The sequence below is a fragment of the Mus musculus genome, chromosome 4, assembly GCF_000001635.26.
Source record: "Mus musculus strain C57BL/6J chromosome 4, GRCm38.p6 C57BL/6J".
In the NCBI taxonomy this organism is placed as follows: Eukaryota; Metazoa; Chordata; class Mammalia; order Rodentia; family Muridae; genus Mus; species Mus musculus.
The window spans coordinates 138,663,292-138,684,770 of record NC_000070.6 but is presented as its reverse complement, the minus strand read 5'-3'; the positions used below and the strand labels follow the sequence as shown (position 1 = coordinate 138,684,770).

The window sequence follows — 21,479 nt, the reverse complement described above, 5'->3', positions numbered from 1 at the left end:
GGACTTCTGTATCAGCAGTGAATAAGAGGGGGCGCTGGCAGCGCAGCGGGAGCGATGGTATCAACATTACAGAGTCAGGTAACAGGACTCAGAGGTCCCTTTAGTGTCCCTAAAGCCAGGGAAGGGCTCCATCTCAGAGGCACACATTGGTGCATCGGTGTGGCCCTGTGCACCCTGCCTCTCACTTGTGTGACTCAGGACGGTTCTGACTTACTCAGGTCTCACACTCCCTCAGCTTCCAATCTCCCACAGACTCACATCCGGGTTTAAGTTCTCCAACCGCCAGGCCTGTGCACACCTTAGCTGGTTACCACAGAGCTCTTGCAGCCCCGAGGACTCCAGTTCGAACGCTGACCCCCACACTCAGCCATGTGGCCTCAGGAACGAAGCCACTTTGCACAACCAGGGAATACAGGAGCAGCATTCAAACCCAGGGCTTTCTGGCTCAAACTCACCTCTGAGTTGACTGTGGCCCCCCATAGGGCAGAGCAGAGAGGACATCCCCCCACCCCCCAGCAAGCACTTAAGTGACTGTCCCTTAGTTTAGGACTTCCAGGCAGGGACACCAAGGCCGTCTATCTTCTCAAAGGGTACTCAAGAGCTGCACAGTATAACTGTGGTAGTGGAGGTGGTGGTGATGGTGGTGATGATGGTGATGGTGGAGGTGGTGGTGGTGGTAGCAGCTGCTTCCAGGGGACAGGGATAAAGCCAGCAAACACTTAGCTCTCAGTACTTGCAACAGCACTGGAATTTGAGTTCCCCTGGGAATTGGCTAGTGAAAATGAGAGGAGAAATGACTCACCTGTGACCTGGGAGCAAGTGGGAGAGCACAGGGCTGAGAGCCAAGGAGGGGAAAGAGACCAAGAAGCACACCCTGTGCGTATGTGTGTGTGAGAGAGTGTGAGTGTGTGTGTGTGTGTGTGTGTGTGTGTGTGTGTGTGTGTGTGTGTGTGTGTGTGTGTGGTCAGGCCAAGGCTGCAGTGAGAGCCATCTGGTTCCAAAAACAAAGACAAACTCAGAGAGAAGGTGATTGAAGACGGGAGGGGAGGGGAGGGAAGGGGAGGGGAGGGGAGGGGAGGGGAGGGGAGGGGATGTGTTCATAGGGGAACCACAGAAGCAGCAAGTTCCCCAACTCAGCCTCTGGTCCCACCTTTTGGGAGCTTACACTGTTCAATCAATTACATCAGCACTTGTCTCAGAGTGCTTTCTGTTGCTGTGATAAACACCACGACCAAAACCAACTTGGGGCAGGAAAGGGACTACCTCTTCTCACAGCCTGTAGCCCATCACTGAGAAAAGTCAGGGCAGGAACTCAGGGCAGGTGCCTGGAGGCAGAGGCAGGAGAAGCCATGGAGGGGTGCTGCTTGCTGGCTCGCCTTTCATGGCTTGCTAGGCTTGCTCTTTTATACAACCCAGGACCACCTGCTCAGGGGTGGTACCACTCACAGTGGGCGGGGCCTCTCACATCAATGGTCAATCAAGAAAAGGCCCCCACAGACTTACCCACAGGCCAATCTGATGGAGGTACTACTTTCTTCAATGGAAGTTCCCTCTTCCCAGATGCCTCTGGCATCGAATTGACAAAATTTTAACCAGCTCGGCACCGTAGGGTAAAATACTTCTTTAAAAATCATAAAGAGAATGTGTTAAAACTTCTATGTGCTGGAGGAGCCTTCTGTCTTCTATTGGGAGAGATGTGTGGTTTGCTTGGGGAGGCATTGGGTAGTGAGGAGGATGCAGAAGGGAAGCCCCCTGAGGTTCCCCCTGCAGTTCTACGCAGGGCCCCATTGTCACTGGAGCTGGAGAGGAGGGAGCCCTGCACTGGGTGGGAGGCTCTGTGTCTGAGAAACAGGAAAAGAGACAATTGCACTTAAGTGCTCACAAGCCAGCCCCTTTTATTTTCAAGGACATGAGCTGATAAATGTGGATTTGTCCTGGCTGCTGCATGCATTATGCAAATGAGCCGAAGGGGACAGATAATGCTTCAGGGTCACCACCTGTCACATTCTAGTGCCTCACATTTTGAAAAGGGGTTAAGAATGGCTGACTTCCTCCTTAAATACCTGTGTGGGAGTCTACAGTGTTGAACCACCATTATTTCAGATCTGACTCACTGGGGGCCACATTAATTTCCTATTTACAGAAGCCACTCTCCGACGCATGATGGATTCTGCTCATTCAATTTACCACCCACGTATCCATCAGATGCTACTGATGGCCAGGGGCTCTGCGTCTAGTCTTCCCTAAGGATCTAGAGAAGCGATGCTCTTTCAATTACAGTCTTAAGATGTTAGTATTCAACATCTGCCTCAACCACATTAAACTAATAGATAGGCCATGAATTCTTTAAAAGACTTGAAAGGGCTGAGGATTAATTGAAAAGAAAGAAAGAGAGAGAGAGAGAGAGAGAGAGAGAGAGAGAGAGAGAGAGAGAGAGAGAGAGAGGAAGGAAGGAAGGAAGGAAGGAAGGAAGGAAGGAAGGAAGGAAGGAAGGAAGGAAGGGGGAGGGGGAGGGGGAGTAAGTTAAGGGCTCACCTTGCAAGCATGATGGCCTAAGTTCGATTCCCCACAAATCATTGTTTAAAACAGGCCCAGTGCTGGCAAGGTAGAGACAGGGAGATCCCTCCTGTCCTAACTGGCTTTCTGTAAAGCAACTTGGGGAGGGAAGGGTTTATTTTGCCTTACAGCTTACATAGTCCATCATGAAAGGAAGACAGGGCTGGAACTCAAGACAGGAACCAGAAGTTAGAAGCTGAAGCAGAGACCATGGAGGGACGCTGCTTACTGGCTTGCTCGCCATGGCTTGCTTGGCCTGCTTCCTTATACAGCCCAGAACCATCTGCCTAAGCATGGCACTACCCACAGTGGACTGGGTTTTCCCTCCCCAATCATCAATAAAGAAAATGTCCCTACAGACTTGACTACAGGCCAATCTGATGGAGGCGCATTCTCACTCGAAGTTCTTGCTTCTCAGATGGCAAAGTTTCTAACAAGCTAAGAAAGAGAACTAACCAGCAGGCCTGGGGCTCATTGGCTAGCCAGTCTAGCGAAATTGGTAAGCTCTGGGTTTCAGTAAAAAAAAAAAAAACCTGCCTCAGAAAAGAAGATGGAAGGCTCCTGATGAGCAATAGCTGAAGTTGACCTCTGATCTCCACACACATACACTACATGTGCACCTGGACACACACACACACACACACACACACACACACACACACACACACACACACACACACACACACGTACGCTCACCAAAGATCACAGCAGAAGAAATGGCTACAGGTAAAAGAGGAAATAAATCTCATCTGGATTCTGTCCTCTTAGTATCACTATTTGTTAAGCTCCTGCATCGCGACTCTAAGAGTAAGGGCTGCACAGGAAAGCTAACACTTATTTAAAACCTCAGCAGAGCTAGATTATAGCCCTTGCATTAGAGCAGCTGTCTGTGTTGTTTCAGAAGAGGGGTTGTTGTTGTTGCTTTATGAGAACACATTTAAAGGCTGCAAGACCAAAACAAAAAAAAAAAAAAAAAAACAAAACAAAACAAAAAAAAACCCTTTTCTCCTAACACAAACTCAAAACCCAATGAAATCACCACCAGCCTAGACAGGTCAGTTGCCAGCCTCTCTGTCCCCAAGTGCATGGTGAAGAGAGATGCTAAGTTGAAGCCATGAGAATTCCTCTTCGGCTACAAAATATGACCAATGTACAGACAGCGAGATGAGAGCTGAGCATTCCAGAACTTTGACCACCTTGGTTCCATCTCCCCTTTCTTGTGTATCTCCCCAGAGCTGACAAGGCCTGTTGGCAGCCAGAGGCCTTTGAGGGAGCTTTGATAGTAATGAAGAACTGTGTGGCAGAGTCCAATCCTCCCAGGCTACTGCAGGACTCAGGCAGCCCCCAAGCCCTGCAGTGGCCTCTCTCAGTTCCAGTCTGTTCTACCCACTGCCAGGCTAGCCTCCCTTCCTGCAATGGGCATTTGTTTCTCTGGGGCACAGCCTCCAAGGCCTCTGTAACAATTCCAGCCACTATCCCATCATTTGGAAAGCCACTCCCCGCTGTCCCTCCACCTCCATTGTTGGATTGGGACTGAATCTATGCTGAGCTAGGAGGGTGTCTGGTGAATTTAAACTTGGCCTTAATCTCTCTTGGCCTATTTCATCCTCCTGGTAACAGGTCCTAGGATGTATACATGAACGAAGCCAGGCTGGGCCATCCACTCAGGTTTAGTTCCATGAGTGTCACCGGAGCATCTGGGAAAGCTAATGACTGTATCCCCCTGACCTCAGCCTTTAAGAATGTGATCCAGGTGTCTTCTGCAAATATGTGACCTAGTGATTTTCTGGATGTAAGTAGCACACCCAGGGAATGAAAAACAGGGGACAAGAACAACTCTTGCGTCTCTGGTTCCAGGCACTCCATGCAGATGGCCACTGTAGGTGGTAGAGCAGGCTTAAAGAGGCTTGCTCCAGATGGGTTAAAGACATTGTAAAGGAAGCGCATTTATTCAAAGACAGATATATGGGCTGAACGTTTGGAAGTCTAGACTTTAGATATAAATGTTGAAGTCTCTGGCACATAAAGGACATTTAAAGGCAGGGGCGGATGTCTAACCAAGGAGACTGTAAATCAGAATGATCAACTGGACGGACCTTTGCGAATTGCAATGTAAGAGGTCGGCTTGCTTGGATCAAATTGGCAGAAAGGAAGTGGAAACTGCCGTTTCTCAGACAGACCGCAGCTTCCTGAGAAGAGAAAGCATGCCTCATCCATTTCTTTTAAAATACAGTATGCTGGATGGTGGTGGCACACACCTTTGATCCCAGCACTCAGAGGCAGAGGCAGGCAGATCTCTGTGAGTTCAAGGCCAGCCTGGTCTATAGAGCAAGTTCCAGGACAGCCAGGACTACACAAAGAATGGCCCAATGTAGCCAGAGCATCAGGCTGAGAGTTAGAGGCCATGAATTCTAAAATATAGTTTTGGATGAAAGAAAACACTTTTAAGTTTGCATTCATAATTTACTGGCTATGACAGGTTCACCCTCACTCATTCAACTAGAAGTATACAGGAGGTGTCAGCACAAACACTGCCTAAGGCTGGGGAATTATAAGTCTGAAGGGATGAGCAAGAGGCTACTTTCAATCTTGCTTATTAGATTCTTATCACATGACTATGAATAAAAATGCCCCAAGAAAAATTCTTAAAGCTTTGGTAGCTGAAGACACCAAGGTCCTCAGAACTTCATTTGTACAGGCAATAAGCAATGGGATTGGAACTCAAGTCAGTGAGCTTTTACTGTGAATGTACACTATCCTTCCACCACCCCCAAGAACTCATGGTCTTATCGTGCACCTGAGAGATTCAGGGTGTCTCTTTAACTAAATGTAAAAGCAACAGTAAAAAACCCTGCTGTGATGTGGCCAAGCAATGGACGCTCTAAATGACCACATAGTCAGGAAGTAGGGAGAATTAGCTGGACCTTCCAATAAAAACGAGCCTAAGTGTTTAGAGCGCACATCTGTGGGGGAAGGGCAGGAACCCCAAATCCATAATACCAAGGCAAGTAAATTGAGCCTCAGAAATTCTTTTATGTGTGTCACACGGGTCTCAAAGAATATGTTCCTAAAATAATGTGGCCTGTCTGTGACAGTGAATGTTGCAACAGAAACAGGTAAACCATTTAAGGTCTTCTGCATGATGGCTGAATGGTCTGGCAAAGCTTGTGATTTGGTATTGACTGAAAGACATGATACGGGTCAGGAGTCAATAAAGTTCCCAGAGGCTTTAATAGGATAAAGGAGATGACCTGGGAGCCCCTCGTTTACTGTTGATTTAACTCTACCAGTACCATGCCACCCCCACATTCTTCTTCCTTCAATACCGTGAGATCCTAGAGAAGAGAACCCACAGGGTCTCCGTGGTGCAGCGTCTTTCAAAGGACCCCACAGACTTGACTGTGAGGCTTGGAACATTGTCTCACCCATATCAATTATCTCGTATGTTTTACACTACTAGAAAAGAAACATACTGTAACATTTGCCCGAAACCCAAACAACCTGAATGAAGAGGGGAAGCAATGTGGATATGCCAAGCTTCTTCCTCATCCTTACTATTTTTTTTAATCAACCGTTGGAGGGTGCGGGGAGGGAAGCAGCTGCCAAGTGTTCCATTTTCAACATTAACAATTTCCAATTTTCCAAATTAATTACTAAATTGACATACAACCTGAACCTGCCAGAGATCCAGAGAGCAACTACAAATTACAGGTTCACGCCACTCCCGCTGAAGGAATCTTAAAGATCCACAGCATAAGGAGAGCAATACTACCATCATCTGTTCACCCTGAGTCAGTCCTAGTCTCAACTCTTCCAGTGACTAATTGGACCCATTTACAAGAAATCTGGCCCCGGGGGATGGGTGGGACACGAGGCTGGAAATCCGAAAAGCTTAACCTCTTTTTTGATAAAAAACCAACTACAATTATATAAGGTTCCACTTTCATAAGAGCTCGCATTTATAGCATGTTTAAAAGCACGCCGAGGGCTTGCTAGCTCATCCTGTCGTTTGATTTCCTCCACAATAAACTTGAGAATAAGACACACTCAGCGCAGGCCCATTTAGAATGCAATCAATATATTGACTGGACGAACAAAGTTCCAACAGGGCTCGTGATCTCATTTCACATATCGAAAAGCCTGGCTCAGAGAAGGGAATATAAGCTCACCCCAGGGCTCTGGAAGAGGCTGTGGCTCAGTTTACCTAACTGAGAAAGGGCGGGGGAGGAGCGTCTCTCAAAGGTTGGGATCCTGCCGCCCTCTCGGAGTTCTGGGGCCCTTTGGGTTTGAGATTTTTAGGCCAGCCCTGTCCCACCCTCCACGCCACTCTACCCTCTGCAGACCCTCTCTGCTTGGCTGTCGCTACTCTCCACTAAGGACTCTGCCAAGATCCAGAACCTGGAAAGCCCAGAAGGAATGTCAGTTGGCTGAGCTCCCAGGCAGCACTGCGCACGCGCGGACCCCCAGACGCGACCTTAACTAGAGCTCTGCGCCTGCGCAAGAGTCCTGTCCATTTTTTACCTGGATGGGAACCCAAGCGCTGTACTTACGTTCCGCAGGCAAGATCTAGGGTCACTGCAAATGCATTGCCTTCGTGTCTGGGTCTCTATCTGAGGTTGACCAGATCAGGGATTCTCCATAACGTCTTATAAAAAGCAACCTCCATAGCGGATCTTTTAATTAAAATTTGAAACTGCTAGCTGGGGGAAAGAATCTCTCTCTCTCTCTCTCTCTCTCTCTCTCTCTCTCTCTCTCATACACACACACACACACACACACACACACACACACACACACACACACTCACACTGAAAATGATAGCACTTTCAAGGCTGATTCAAGGAGCCAAATTTGCTGAGCTAAGACACCAACTCTGACATTTAATACAGGATGACATTGGGTCTTGATTAATATGAGATTTAAATGTATTCATAGATGTAAATCATCTATACCAGCATAGTGCTTAGCCTATAAGGTAAACATATGCAAAAGTAAAGTTGCATTGTAAACACCTTACTGGAAAGGGCAATATCAATTCTATTCCCAAGTAGGTGTGCTTGGTCTTGTTAAGGGGTGGTTATGAGATTTGTCCCTACCCCAGACTTTTCTCTCTTTACCTGAATAGTTTGCCATTCCTTCTACTTTGCTGACCAGAAGGCATTTTTCCAAAGTGAGGATAGGTCTTCGTTTTATATAAAAGCTATAAAAAATTTTTTAAATGTTTTGGGGAACTGAGGTGTGGCTACCACTAGACATTTGTCTAGTGAGGGTTGTCCCTATATTGCCTCAATTTGTACAAAAAAAAAAAAGTCAGGGGGGGGGAACCCCTTACTTTGATTCTGAGATCTGTTTTTAACAAAACAAAAAGCTGTATAAATATAACCTCAAGCAGGCATAACACAACGAATAGGCAGTCTTAACATGAGAAGTGCGGCGATGTGAGGAAAGAAGAAGGCTTCCCATTTTAGATAATCATCTTATGCTGAGAAGCGCGTGGCTATCGCATTTAGACTCGCACCAGTTGCAGGGAACTGTCCTTTCAGCACCACACACCGGCTGAGCACCTTCACGCCTGGAGCTAATGGGTATCTATGGCGACACACCGTGTCATCCTGTCCAGGTGACAGGAGTTACAGTCGATAACGCCTTTGGCTGTTTTTCAAAGAGATTACTATATAAACGTCATGAGGTTAGTCCTGTCAACTTGACGTGTTTAGACTCACCCAGGAGACACGCCTCCGGGCCTGGCTGAGGGAAAGAATCTAGATCAGGTTAGTTTCTGGGCATGTCTGGGATGGAGTTTCTAAATTAGGTTAAATGAGGTGAGGCATACTATGGGTGTCAGCAGTGCCACCCCATGGGCTGGGGTTCTGGACTGAATTAAAAGGAGAAAGTGAGCCGAGCACTGTCTCTCTCTGCCTCCTGACACCATACAGATGCAATGTGACCAGCTGCCTCATGCTCCTGCCCCCATACCTTCCCTGACACAATGGACTGCGCGCTCTAGCAGCGAGGCAAGGCAAACCCTTCCATCCTCATGTTGCGTTGTCGGGTATTTTGCCACAGCAACAAACAGGGACTGACACAGACAGGAACATAAAAACATTCAGTGTCCCTTCAGCACCACGTGGTTCTGCTTAGCAGCACCCTAGATAAAGGAAGTGTGAAGGGGTCCATAGCCTTGCCATAAGCTCTCCCATGGCTTCTCACCGTCACCCTGGAATCTCCTTGCGCATTTCCTATTCTCAAGGCTTCCTGTTCTTCCTGCCTCACGACCTTTGTTCCTGAGGCTTTCCCAGCTTGGGATGCTGCCCATCGCTTCCTTTAGCAGCTTGACTCGGCCATCATGGAGATGTTATCCCTCTGCCAAAGCCTGCGCAGACTGAGTCAGGGCACCAGGTGACAGCAAACAACGGTGCTGCAAAACGGAGGCCCAAGTTATCTCAGCATCGAACGCCATAGCATGTGTGTCTGTGCATGCACACGCACATATGCAAGGGTGGAAGCCAGTGTTGACATCGCATATTTTTCTTTACGCTCTCCACCTTATCTTTTGAGACTGGATCTCCGGTTGAACCTGGAACTCTGTGGTTCAGCTGGACTGGCTGGTCAGAGAGTCCCAGGGGTCCTCTAGTCTCCACTTCCCCGAACACTGAGATTATAGGTATGCACTACTGCACGGGCTTTTATACATGGATGCTGGTGATCTGACCTCAGACCCTCATGCCTATGTAGAGAGCATTTTACAATTGAGGCATTTCCTCAGTCTCTACAGCATTTACAGATGTGCAGGGGGATAGCAGCCAGCTGTTGAGATCGGTTAGGTCCCTCTGCTGATGTCATCTGAGCCCCCACCCACTCACCCATTTTCAAGGACTGAGAGTGTAGCCAGACCAGGCCTGTGGCTCTTCTTAATTAGAGTGGGTGAAGGACATTCTAAAGGCGATGTCAGAGGCCCAAGAAGGCAAGAGGAACATACCAAGGTCTTTTAAAGCTTATGTTTAGAGTTGGCTCTTTACTGGCCCAAGCTAAAAGTCAAGGGGCTGTGGAAATGTAGTGTGTTGTTACAGAGGGAACTTCACAATCTCGTGAAAAGGCTGAGCATACAAGAAATGAAGCAGAGCTGGGGCTGATGATGTAATATACTACCAACAGGTTTCAGCTGATACCATCTCTGACCACTCTAAACTTAAACACGAGGCTCACCACACTTAAAGCCATTTTAAATATGTCCCTTTGTTTGTATTGATTCTATTCTTCCACTGCATAATAAACCCCCACAGGATAAAGAACAAGTCAAGATCACTCTTTTTCTGAGGAAGAGCCTAGCAGTGCAGACCACATAGCAGGTTCTCAATAAACTCTTGCTGACTGGGTGAATGTGCATAGGCGTTAGTAGGAGGCACTCATAGGTGGACCCAGTAATTCCTCAGCAAGTTAGGCAGGGCAAGCTTCCCAAAGGAGGAGTGGTAAGTTGAGATGTACGTGCACTTCTGTCTGGCTTGCTTCTCCCTCCTGCTGCAACACAGCTTGCTCTTCACTGCAGACAGCGGGAGGCTGCAATCGAACTCTTTGTAGGTGGTGAGTATTACACTCAGACCCCCTTTGTAGGTTGTGGGGAGACCTTTGGATCTCCAGATGCAGATGGACCAGAGCCCTGAGGTCACTGCTCTCCCAGCCACACACTCTTCTTCGTCAACTCTGCCTTCAGCAGCCAAAACTTTCTCTTTCTGGAAGAAAATGTATTCTGATAAAAATCCTTCCCTTCAAAGTCCTTGGATGGCTTTCCATGTTCCTCTGGATCTTGTTCAGGGTCCAGGCACTGGCAACAGCATCCTCAGTATCCCAGAGAGAGGGCCTCCACTTCCCTCCTGAGGCCATTTCCTCTCATATGATCTGCCTCGCACCATCTGCACTGGGCATGGTCCTTCAGAGGGACAGAACTAGTATAGCATGCATATGTTGTCAAAGGGGTATTAGACTGCCTTTTATGGTGTTGCCAGGCAGTGTGACAGTGACCACTTGCACACTGGAGAGGCTGAGAACCCAGGAATCCACATGGGAAAGTCAAAGACGCTGGAGACCGATGTGGTGGAAGACAGAGTAGCGGTGGTCTCTCAGAAAGAGGGGAAGATGGAAACATACATCTGCCTCTTCCTCAGACCTCTTTACATCTGGACTGCTCACTGGAAGACGCCAGCCACTCTGAGGGAAGGTGGCATCACCTGTCTGGAAACATCCTGTGACACACACTCAGAGGTGTGTCCCCTAGGGTAGTCTAAACCCTGTCAGGTTTAACCATCAACCCGCCCGAGCACTGGCACATTGTGATGACTTCAGTTTCTAGAAAGCACTTCCTGCCTGGGCTTTGCTCATGCTTGCTTCCTCTGCCTGGGACACAGGGCTCCATTCCTCCTGCCCCCTTCCAGCACAGGCACACACCTCTCCTTTGCACAACCAGAATTATGAAGAGCCCTGCTCATTCGTTGTCTTCTCTACAAAGTCTTGCCTGATGCTTTATAGCCTCCCTCCCCCATTTCTTCGTCTCAGTCCTCTGCCATAGGAAAGAGTCTTACTTAAAGTATTTGCTTCTGTAATGTAGCAGTTAAAACCTCGGTTTTCAAAGGCCAGCTATGGCAGTACTTGCACCAGATGACAGCCACTCTTTCACAAACTGTGGACTCCATAGCTTTAAAGCACTTAGGACATTGCTAGCACAGAGCTAAGGGCTCATGTCAGCTCCTCTTTCTTTCCTTCCTCCTTTCTCAAAATACTTTATTTATTGCTCTGGCTGCTAAGAAGCTCTGATAAAATGTTAGAGCTGGCCAACACATCTTTAGAGCAAACGGACAGGCATGGACTAAGGTTTTCCATCTCTGAATGAGGTGTGTGGGTGTTAGAAAGATAGAAGAGGACACGGCAGACCCAGCAATGGCCTCAGAGATGACCGTGTATTACCCTGGGAGCCCGTGACAGTGTCATCCACACAGCATGAGGCACTGTATGGACGTGACTACGTTTAGAGGGGTGAGATGGAGGTGAGCTGTCCCTGGAGTCCTTGGGTGGCCTGGTGTCACCACTATGTGAGCGGAGGAGTGAGACAGGAGAATCCCACTCAGGATGACAAAACATGAGCAAGACCTGGGTGGCCATTGTGGCTTTGAAAGTTATGAGATCATGAGTATGAGGCCAATACCTGCGGAGGGTGGGAAGTACCTGGGACTAGGAGAAGATCTGAGGACATGGATCGGTAGATAAAGTACCTGCCCTGCAAACATGAAGACCTGAGTTCAATCCCCAGAACCCACATTTTAAATAAGCCGGGGTATGGTGGCCGGGGAGAGGCAGAGCCATGTGAATCCCTGGAGCCTGCTGGCCAGCCACTTGACTAGCACCAGGCCAGTGAGGAACCCTGCTTCTGACCTCAAAAAACTTACATGATCCTCAGGCTGTTCTCTAACTTCTAATTGTACACATGTCAACATGCATGCATGTACACACACAGGAATGGTAGAAACAGGGGGTGAAAATGCGGTGAACTGTTCAGAGTCTCCATCCTGCTGCCACACATCCCCACTGATACCTCAGCAATAGCCAACAAGAGACCCATCTTGGACAAGCATGTGGCCATTGTTACAGCAGCAACAGGAAACCTAAAAGTGGTCAGCTCAGTACATTTTTGGGGGAAACAAAAGGAAGAAGAAGAGAAGAGACATCTTAAGACAAGAAGAGGCTGAGCCCATTGGAGGAAGGAGTTGTTCTCTGGGGTTTGTACAAGCTAACAGCCTCTGCTGCCTTTCCTGGCAAAGGGAGCCTGCGTAAATCAATATTTACCAAGGCGGCTTCGCCTCTGAGCCTCTGCTTACCCTCTCTCTTATGAGTCACCTTTAGCCTGCATTAGAAAGCACTCAAAGACAACCACTGCCAGCTTACAAACATATGGAAGGAAGATCCCCAAGGGCTCTGCAGCAACATTTAAAATGCAGATTAATACTTCAGTATGAGCCTGGTTCTGCTACAGTTAATCCTCTGAGCCTTGAAGCTGACCTGAGCGGGAGAGGTGGGGGGTGGGGGTGGGGGACAGGGGGCGGGGCTGGGGTTAGGGTGGTGATATGTGTGTGTGTAGAGGGGGGATCACCAGTCATTGCCCCACAAAGGTACATAGCTACATCGGCTACATCATGCAAGCTTCTCGGGGTTGAAACAGGAGAGAGCCAGCTCTGCTTCCGCCCGCAGTTCTTCTGGTAGGAGGGCCATCAAAGACAAAGTTCCAGAATACGTGTCCCTGGTGTGTCTAGTTTTATCAAACTTCCAAAAAAAAAAGTGTAGCCTCTTACCCCAACCCCTTCAGCTACATGAAAAGCTGCTCTGCAGATAAAAACAACTCATAGCTGATTGGTCACCCATACTTTTTCTTCCAGGAGTGTCTCCGTGATCCTCAGCTGAATACTCAAATGCTATCCCTCTGTGTCTGTATGGTGTGCATACACATATGTGTGCGAGTGTGCATTCAACTATGCATATACAAGGAGGCCAGGGGAGGGCACTAGGTGTCCTTACCTGTCAACCTCCACTTTATTCTTTGAGGCAGGGTTTCTCCATTGAAGCTTGAGTTCTCATTTTTCAGCTAGGCTGTCAGCTAGCCATCTCCAGCAATCCTCCTGTCTCTGCACTCCCCCAGGGTTGGAATTACAGGTATGAGTGGAATCACATAAGATCCCTGGGTCCTTATGTGGCTACAGGAGTGGGACCTGAAGTCCAAACCTCATGGTACATTCTTCTTTTTGGAGCCATCTCTCCACCCCCAAGGATTGCCTTTCAAACCTCCTTCTCAAAGAGGCCATCCCAGCCTGCTAGGGAAAGTCCCTCCAGCCCAGTTATTCATGTGGTCTAGCTATTGGTGGGGCAATACTCTTCGTCAATTTGTTTATTTGTGGTCTGTTACACCGCACTAGAATGTAAACCCTTAGGAGGCTGTGTCTGCTGGCTTTTCCCTTGTATCTCCATCCTGCCTGATAATCCTGTTTTGCCATTTCTCAGCCTCACGAAAAACAGAACTGTGCACTTCCTCATCATACATTGAAGTTCTAAGCCCCAATTTCTCTGAAGATGCCGTCACTTGCAGATAGTGCCTTTAAAGAGGTGATTAAATTAACATGAAGCCATTAGACTGGGCCCTCATTCAGTTGAATTCATGAGAGGAAATTGAAACATGATGGGGAGTGATGGGAACTGTAAAGATACAGGAGAAGCCATCCATCTTTGAGCCAAGAAGACAGGCAGACCTGGAGTGAATCCTTCCACATCTGTGCTGGGAAGGACCAACTCGGCTAACACCTTGACCTTGGACTCCCAGCCTTCCTAAGGGTGAGAAATTAAATTTGTGTTATTAGAGTCCCTAGGTCAGGGGTATTTCATTTGAACAGCTCCATCAAATTCATAGACACTACTCACAGAGTACCGGGAAGCTTGCGTGAAAATCTACAGGGAGTGCCTGTGACCTTTGTCATGTTTGCTGGCAAATGTAAGGGCAGGGAAAAGGTCTCTTCCTGCCCCCGAACAGGGGCCCAGCTATACTCTGTAACATAAACCAAGTTAATGAAAGGAAGCAGGATAAATCTATTTGATGGTGGTTTTATATAATATGAGAGCATTCTGGTTTGGGGGACCAGAAGACCCATATGAATGGTCTATTTGAATGTTTGTGTTTAGTGAAGTAACATGGACACCGAGATAGAAACGTGATTGGGCGAAAACATATGAGCTAAGGATGACAGACCAGGGTGGGCCAACAGGGCCTGTCCAGGTTCTTCCATTTGAGTGGCATTTCCTCTTTCCTGGTGTTGGGCGGGATCTCCCCTGGGATAAAGTCTTATGACTTAGAAGCAAACAAGATAGATATGGGGACCTCTTTATGGCTAAGTCTCACGCAGACATTCGAGTGACACCTTAAATTTTATGGTTAGTGTAGGATCAGGACAGCTTCAATACACCATGCAGGTTAAGGGTTCTGTTTGCAGTTCAAGAATGAGTTCCTGTTTGTCCTGAGCTAAGTCCTTGCAGGTTAAGGTTTCTGTTTGCAATTAAGGGTAAGTTTCTGTTTCTTAGATCCGATGTAAACCACAAGACATAGTTTTTCCTGCGAGCCCATTCCCATGACATATATCCTTACCCTGTTCTTCCCTTTTCATTGTATCTTTCTAACAATGTTTGACAGACGACTCTCTCGCTCCTGTGGGCACTTTATCTCTCCTATAAAAAGGACTTCAAGAGTCAGTAGGGGTTGCCCTCTACAAATCCCGATTTAGAGAAAGGCAGCCGGCTGGCCAGTCCCAGGTGCACCCTAAAGCACAGCCTGCTTTAACTGTTGTGGACTTGGTCTTTTTTTTTCCTCTTGGTTCCCAGGTTTAACAGCTAGCATTGGAGAAAGGACTCCGGTTCTCCTTTCTCCTGACCTGCCTTGGGGAACAGGGATCTAGTTTCTGTGCACTGGGGGATTAGAAGGGACAAGAGAAGGGGGTCAGGAGAACAAGGGAGAGCAATGCTACCTCTGAGGGCTTCCCTTTGTGACACTCTTTTGAGTCCCAGCGCAAGAATCAAAGGGCACCCGCAGTGAGAGTGGAGTATTTTGTAGAGCTTGGGACTCTGGGGAAGCCCAAGTGGGAGATCGTAATATCCTGAGCTGCCACGAGAGAGAAGGAAACATTTAGCCGGAAGCTGAAGAGGGACGACTTCTTGTGGAGAGGGCCATTCCAGAATAAAAGCCGTAGTCTTTGGAGAGCCACCAGCCTGCTAGGAAGCTACAAGGAAGGCCCAGGTAGCAAGAGCCCACTTCAAGTCTCCCTCCCACAGAGCTTATGATCTGGAGGACTCCAGACAGAGTCCATGTGTAGCTAACCTGTGCAGCCCTCACCTCTCGTAGTCTAAGAAAGCGGTTTCTGGATATCCTGTCAGTGCTGACCCTTCACAGACACCCAGTGAGCCTTGGGGTTTCCCCAATGCTTCTTTGATGGTGTTAGCACAGAGATGGCTCTCCCGCATGGGTCTCTGGCAAGTTCTATGAGAGATGCTTCAAAGGGGCTCACTCCTGAATGCCTAGCAATTCATAAATGGACAGTATGGGTGGCTCACGTGCACTGAACATCTAAACATCTGACAGCTAACTAGCCCAGTCCTCACAGGCATGGCAAGTGGTCTTACCATCCCAGCTCTGTCCGATGTCTGACTTCAAAGGGAAGTGAGGCTGTGGCTCAGTAGGTAGCACACTGCCCTGGCAGGTGAAGAGCCTTGGTGTTCCATCGTCAGAACTGCAGAAGCCAGGTATGGTGCTGGCACACGCCTGTGACCCCGGTACTCAGGAGGAGGAGGAGGCAAGAGGATAATAAGGTTGAGGTCATCCCTCTGCTAAGTGGCAAGTTCAAAGCTAGCCTAGCATTCATGAGGGCTGGTCTCAAGAAAAACAAAACAAAGAAAGAAAGAAAAATGGGTTTATTTTGACCCATGGTTTCATTCTGTCATGGAGGGGGAAGGCATGGAAGACTGGTCACTTCACAGCAGACCAGAAAGAAAAGTGAGATGTCATACATGTGCACGCATGCCCTCTTTCTCTCTCACATACTGACACACGTACATTCTCACTCTCTCTCTCTTTCACACATACACTTACACACTCTCACACACATACACACTAACACACATGCATACACATGCAGACATACTCTTTCTCTCACACATACTCACATACAAGTAAACACTCACTCAAATGAACACACACACACGCACACACACGCACACACACACACGCACGTCTCTGTTACTTAGCTAAGAAACAAGCATTCAAAGCAGGAACCTGAAGGGAGCTTCGCTTTGCAGATAAAAAAACCAGAGATCAGGACATCACTTGACTAAGGTAGCACAGCCAGAAGGCGGGCAGAGCTAGGATCAGAACTGCAGGCAGCTTGCTCCTGCCTCTTCATCCTGTCTACCAAGCCAGAAAAGTTTTACAAAGGCTCAAAAGGCTCCAAGCTGAATGTGGTGACTCAAGCCCAGAATCCCAGCAACTGTGAGGGTAGGCAGGAGGGTTGCTTTGAGTTTGAGGGCACCATGGTAAGCTCCAGGTTAGCCTGGGCTACAGTATGAGACTCCCCAGCAATGTGACAGAAAGTGACAGCGGAGCAAAGGGGACACTTCATGTCTTCTGGCTTCTCTGTGTATGCTGTGCATACCCGCATCCGTGTGCATCGCACAGGCATATGCACACAGGCACATGGAGCTAGCATAGGGTCTGGGGTACAAGTAAATAGAGGGCTTGCCTTGTGCGCTCAGGGTTCTGCGCTCCATTCTCGACACTCGGGGAAGTTCTCATTTAGGCTAGGCTTGCTGGCCAGAAGCACACTCATGTCTGCACCCCGTGGCTGGGACTGCACACGTGAGCAGCCGGGTCAGTCTTTCTTTCCAGGTGCTGGGGATTTGAACTCAGATCCTTAAGCTTATGCCGCAAGTGCACTTATCCACTGAGCTCTCTCTCCAGCACGGGCTAGCTCAGTTTCAGAGATAAAGGCTAGGATGGAGATGCAGCCTGGTGTTGAAGTGCTTGCCTGGTGTGTGGGAGGCTCTGAGTTCCATGCAGATGTCAAAAAATAAAATGAAATAAAATAAAATAAAAAGTGAGGGTTTTGAGACTCATAAGGGTTAAATGAGTATTCCAGGTAAGCCACAGGCTCACAGTTCGAACCCTAGACAACCTGAGTCAGGAGCCCCGGCTTTCCACAAGAATCAGAGCAAGCAAGAACAGAATCAAGCATCGCAGGTGAGCTCTCAGGTTTGCGAGACTCAAAGAAGGGAAGGGTTGTGTGCCATGAACTGCTCATGGAACCTTCCAGGAAAGACTCTGTTCTCTCAGTGTCCCGTGGGATGTCAGAGAGTGACTCTAACTTGAGTTTCTTGTCTCCTCACTGCTGGCACTGGTCTTCGGTAACTCTGGTGAGGCTGCAGGTGGTCATGGCAGGATACTGAATGGTTATGGTGTTAGCAGTAATTTACTCCCCCCCATCCCTGATGTAGCAACCCCCAGTGTCTCCACACTCCCCAGATACTGTCTGGGCTATACAACTACTACCCTCCCCATCTACTTCCCACCTCTATTGAGAACCCGGCTGCCAGCTTGGTGTAAGGGTAAGAAGCTGGAAAGAGAGCATGGTTATCGCTAAACAGGCAAGGCGCAGGTATGAGGTCACTTGTTGCTATGCAAGTTTGGGCAGATCACCTAGCGTTGCAGAGTTCCAGGCTCCCAGGCTCTAAGGGCATAGAAAACTCTACCTATCACCATATCTTGGCGAGGGGTCTCCAGTGAATTCTCACCTATGGTCAGCACTCACAGAACGCTGTACCCCTCCCCCTTACTTCTGAGTCCCGCAAGGCCAGGTTCTGTGGCTGCCAAGGCTGACATCCATCTTCCTGCCTGCTCGGATGATGTCCTTTCTTGTCCTCTAAACAGCTGGCCAAGGATGAGTCACTTCCCCAGGAGAGGCATATCTTACAGAGGGGAAGGAGAGGCGCATGGGGGTAGGGTGGGGGTGGGAGTGGGATGCGGAGATACAGCGGGGGCGGGGATAGAGCACGTGCGGATGACAGTGTGCTGGACACAGGGTGTAGCAACCCAAGGCCTGAGGCTGAGAGATACACTGGGGTCCTAGCTCTCCCTCTTCATCTCTCTGCTCATCAGGTACACACTTAACACATCCTTCGAGACCAATCCCAGCGAAGAAAAACTAGAGCTTGCGATGGAAGGGTACAAAGAATTCAGAGTCGGGCATCCCCAAGAGCAGGCCTCACGGAGTGTTTGAGTCTAGATTGGGAAAGCCTGGCCCTTGCTCTGTTGACACGAAGACCCCAACTTAACTGACATTGGACCCAAGTGCTACCTTCTCTGGGATGTTTAGGGGACCACCCTCCGTCAAACTACATCCTCTGCCTTCTCTACTTCCTGGGTCTTCACCACTCTCCTGATAAATGGATGTTGTTCCGTGGAGGTTCTTTTGAACCTGCCTCTCCCATAGGGCAGTGTGCTCTGTGACAGGAAAGTGGCCAGCCATTGCTCATCTTCCTGTTCTTCATGACCAGCATGGAGCCTACACAGCACTTATCGCCACAGGACCTTCCCAGCATCCACTCTCCCCATCTCCCTCCCTAATAGAATCCCAATGTAGTGACAAACTTAATTAAAAATAGTCACATTCCCCAGACACTCTGGAAGCTCCAGTGCCATGCAGTTTTGCAGAATGAGATCAAGTTGGATTTCATAGGGTGGGCTCTTGGTAGAATGATGGTTTTCCTGATAAAGGGTCAAGCCTATGGGTACGTCACCCTTGGTCCTTCATTCCCACCCACCCTCGCTGGTCTCTACCTCCACTGTTAAGCTGTGTGGGCACAGGCGGACTCACAGATCAGCAAGGAAGGAGCAGGGTGTGAGGCTGCAGCAGCCTCAGAATTCCCTCCCGCAGACTGGATTTGAAATGTAAAACCAACCCCCAGCGGAGGTGACCCAGCACCTGGGTCTCTGCTCTGGTAGCTAAATGCAGCCTTTAGTGCTATGTCCTGGTATAAATGGCGCTCAGGGAACTGTGATGACCCAGTTCAGTGGCCAGATCACTTGCCTGCTCAGCTTGGACACTGGCCTCTAGTGGGCTAGGGAAAGGCACGCTCAAGTGGACTCATTAGGCTTCTTATTCTTGGGCTTAATATTCTGTATGTGTGTGTGCATGTGCGAGCGCGCGCGCGTGCGCGCGCGCGTGTGTGTGTGTGTGTGTGTCTATGCATGTGTGTACTGTATGTATGAACGTGTACATGTGTGTGTGCAGGTGTGTGCTCAGCTGTGTGTGCTTTCATATGTGGAAGCCAGAGGTCAACTTCAGGCACCTTCCTTTATCTCTCTCGATTTTATTTCTTGGGATTTGGTTTTTATTACTTTTAATTATGTGTACACGTGTGTCTGTGTATATGTGAGTCAGATTCTCAAGGAGGCCAAAAGCATCAGATGCCCCGGAGCTGGAGTTACAGGCAGTTGTGAGCTACCTAACATGGGTGCTGGGAACTGAACCTGCAACCTCTGGAAAAGCATCAGGTGCTCTTAACTACTGAGCCATCCCTCCAGCCCATCCACTTTATTTTTGAGACAGGGTCCCTCATTGAAGCTGAATTTTAGCTAACAGACTGGCCAACGAGCTCCTGGGATCTGCCTGTCCCTGCTCCAGTGCTGGGTCCCATGCATACGCTATCACCCGTGGCTCGTATGTGGCTATTGGGATCATCACTTGTGGTGACCCTCATGTCCTCATAGCAAGCCCTTTACCCCTGGAGCCTTCTCTCACTTCTCACCCACTCTGCTGGAGACTCAGTTCATCACACAAGAGCACTGTGGAACGCTGAGCTACCCAGAGAGGGGAGCCCTGCGGAGCACGGAATCTTCCCAGAGACAGGCAGGGAGGCTGGTATCTGCAAGTGACCTGGCTTCGAGGCTTTGATTTGTCACCTCCTAGTTGACGTCACCTGGGTGCTTCCTTGAGAGGAGAGGGGCATGGCCGCTGATCTTTGCTGGTTCAAACCTGTGCAGATCTGCTCAGGAAATCCTGTGGTGGACAGGATATGAACAAAGCCATCATCGAAGTCAAAGGATAATTAAGTCCCCAGGGCCAACCCCAGCCAGGTCTCTGTCTCTTCTGCAGAGGAACTTTTCCTGGAGTGTGTTACCCACACCACCCCCAGAAACCTCAGGCTTTACTGAAGCTAACTCAGGATAAAGGATGGGGGTGGGGCTATGAGCTGCCTCCCTGAGTGATCCGAGATGCCAGGCTGGGAGGGATCATAAAAAGCAAGACACTATCCCCAAACTCAGACACTGCCCTTTCCAGATCTCCTGCCTTTTGGCTACAGGGCAGATCCACATGAGACAAAGAAATCTAGATAAATCCATTTCTATCTTTGACCCTCAGTACCTTCATTTGTGAAATGCATAGACTAGAATCCGAAAGAATAAAACTCCCAAATATTCTACTGCAGCACCCCAACAAATAAAATCCAAACAAAGAGTGTGAGATTCGGGTGTCAGCATCTTCAACTCCCCCAGTGACTTTCTGTGTAGCAGAGTAAGGAGCCCCGCCCCTCCTTTCGAACTCTGAGGCTCCAGGCTGCTTCCCAGCTGTGTGACCTCAGAGAAACAGCATGCCCACTCTGTGTCCAATTTGTTACCAGTACTGGGAGCTCAAGAATAGCGTGACCCGCCTTGATGTGTCCTGAGAGGTGACAGGATTCATTTCCACAAAGTGAATGTGGTAACTGTTGCCAAGTTCCAGGTTCCAGGTGCCAAGGCAGCCAACAAGAGCTGCTGTTTGCTAAGGCTATCCTTGTTCTTGCTCATCTTGGGATCTCAAACATCTTTGAATGTTTGATAGGAACTGGAGAGAAGGGAGGACAATCCGTGGTCTGTCCCATTAGCTATAGCAACAGAAAAGGGACAAACTGAACCCTACATTCTATGGAGGCAGGGAGGCGGGCATTCAGTAGCAGTTAAGAATGTTCTGGGGGGCGAGAGTGGTTAAGAGCACTGGCTGCACTTGGAGGGGATGCAGATTTTGATTTTCAGCATTCATATGGCTGCTCACAACTTCTGTTCTGGGGGCAGTGCCCTCTTCTGGCCTCTATGGGTCGTGCATGTATCACACACACACACACACACACACACACACGAGATAAAACTGGGTGGACTTTGTAGATTCCCTGTAATGCCAGTCTTGGGGAGGAATGTCACTACCAGAGCAAGCTTGACCAGCAAGACTAGACACGTTCTAGGTTTGATTGAGAGACCCTGCCTTAGTGAATAAGGTGGAGGGGAGGGTAATTCATCAGCCTTGTTCTCCACACGCACA

The 21,479-nt window shown here is 48.8% G+C and overlaps 1 long non-coding RNA gene across 3 annotated transcripts in view; it reads right to left on the bottom strand.

Annotated features, from left to right (window-relative positions):
* Window positions 1-7,359, bottom strand: part of Gm32770 — a 34,326-nt gene extending 26,967 nt beyond the window's left edge. For 2 of the 3 annotated variants that reach the window (XR_390863.2, XR_390865.3), the window contains exon 1: window positions 7,107-7,261. This is a non-coding gene — a long non-coding RNA (predicted gene, 32770). Of the gene's footprint in view, window positions 1-7,106 lie in introns of all 3 variants that reach the window. The other variant, XR_003955134.1, reaches the window with a different exon arrangement.
* Between the last annotated feature and the right edge of the window lie 14,120 nt (window positions 7,360-21,479).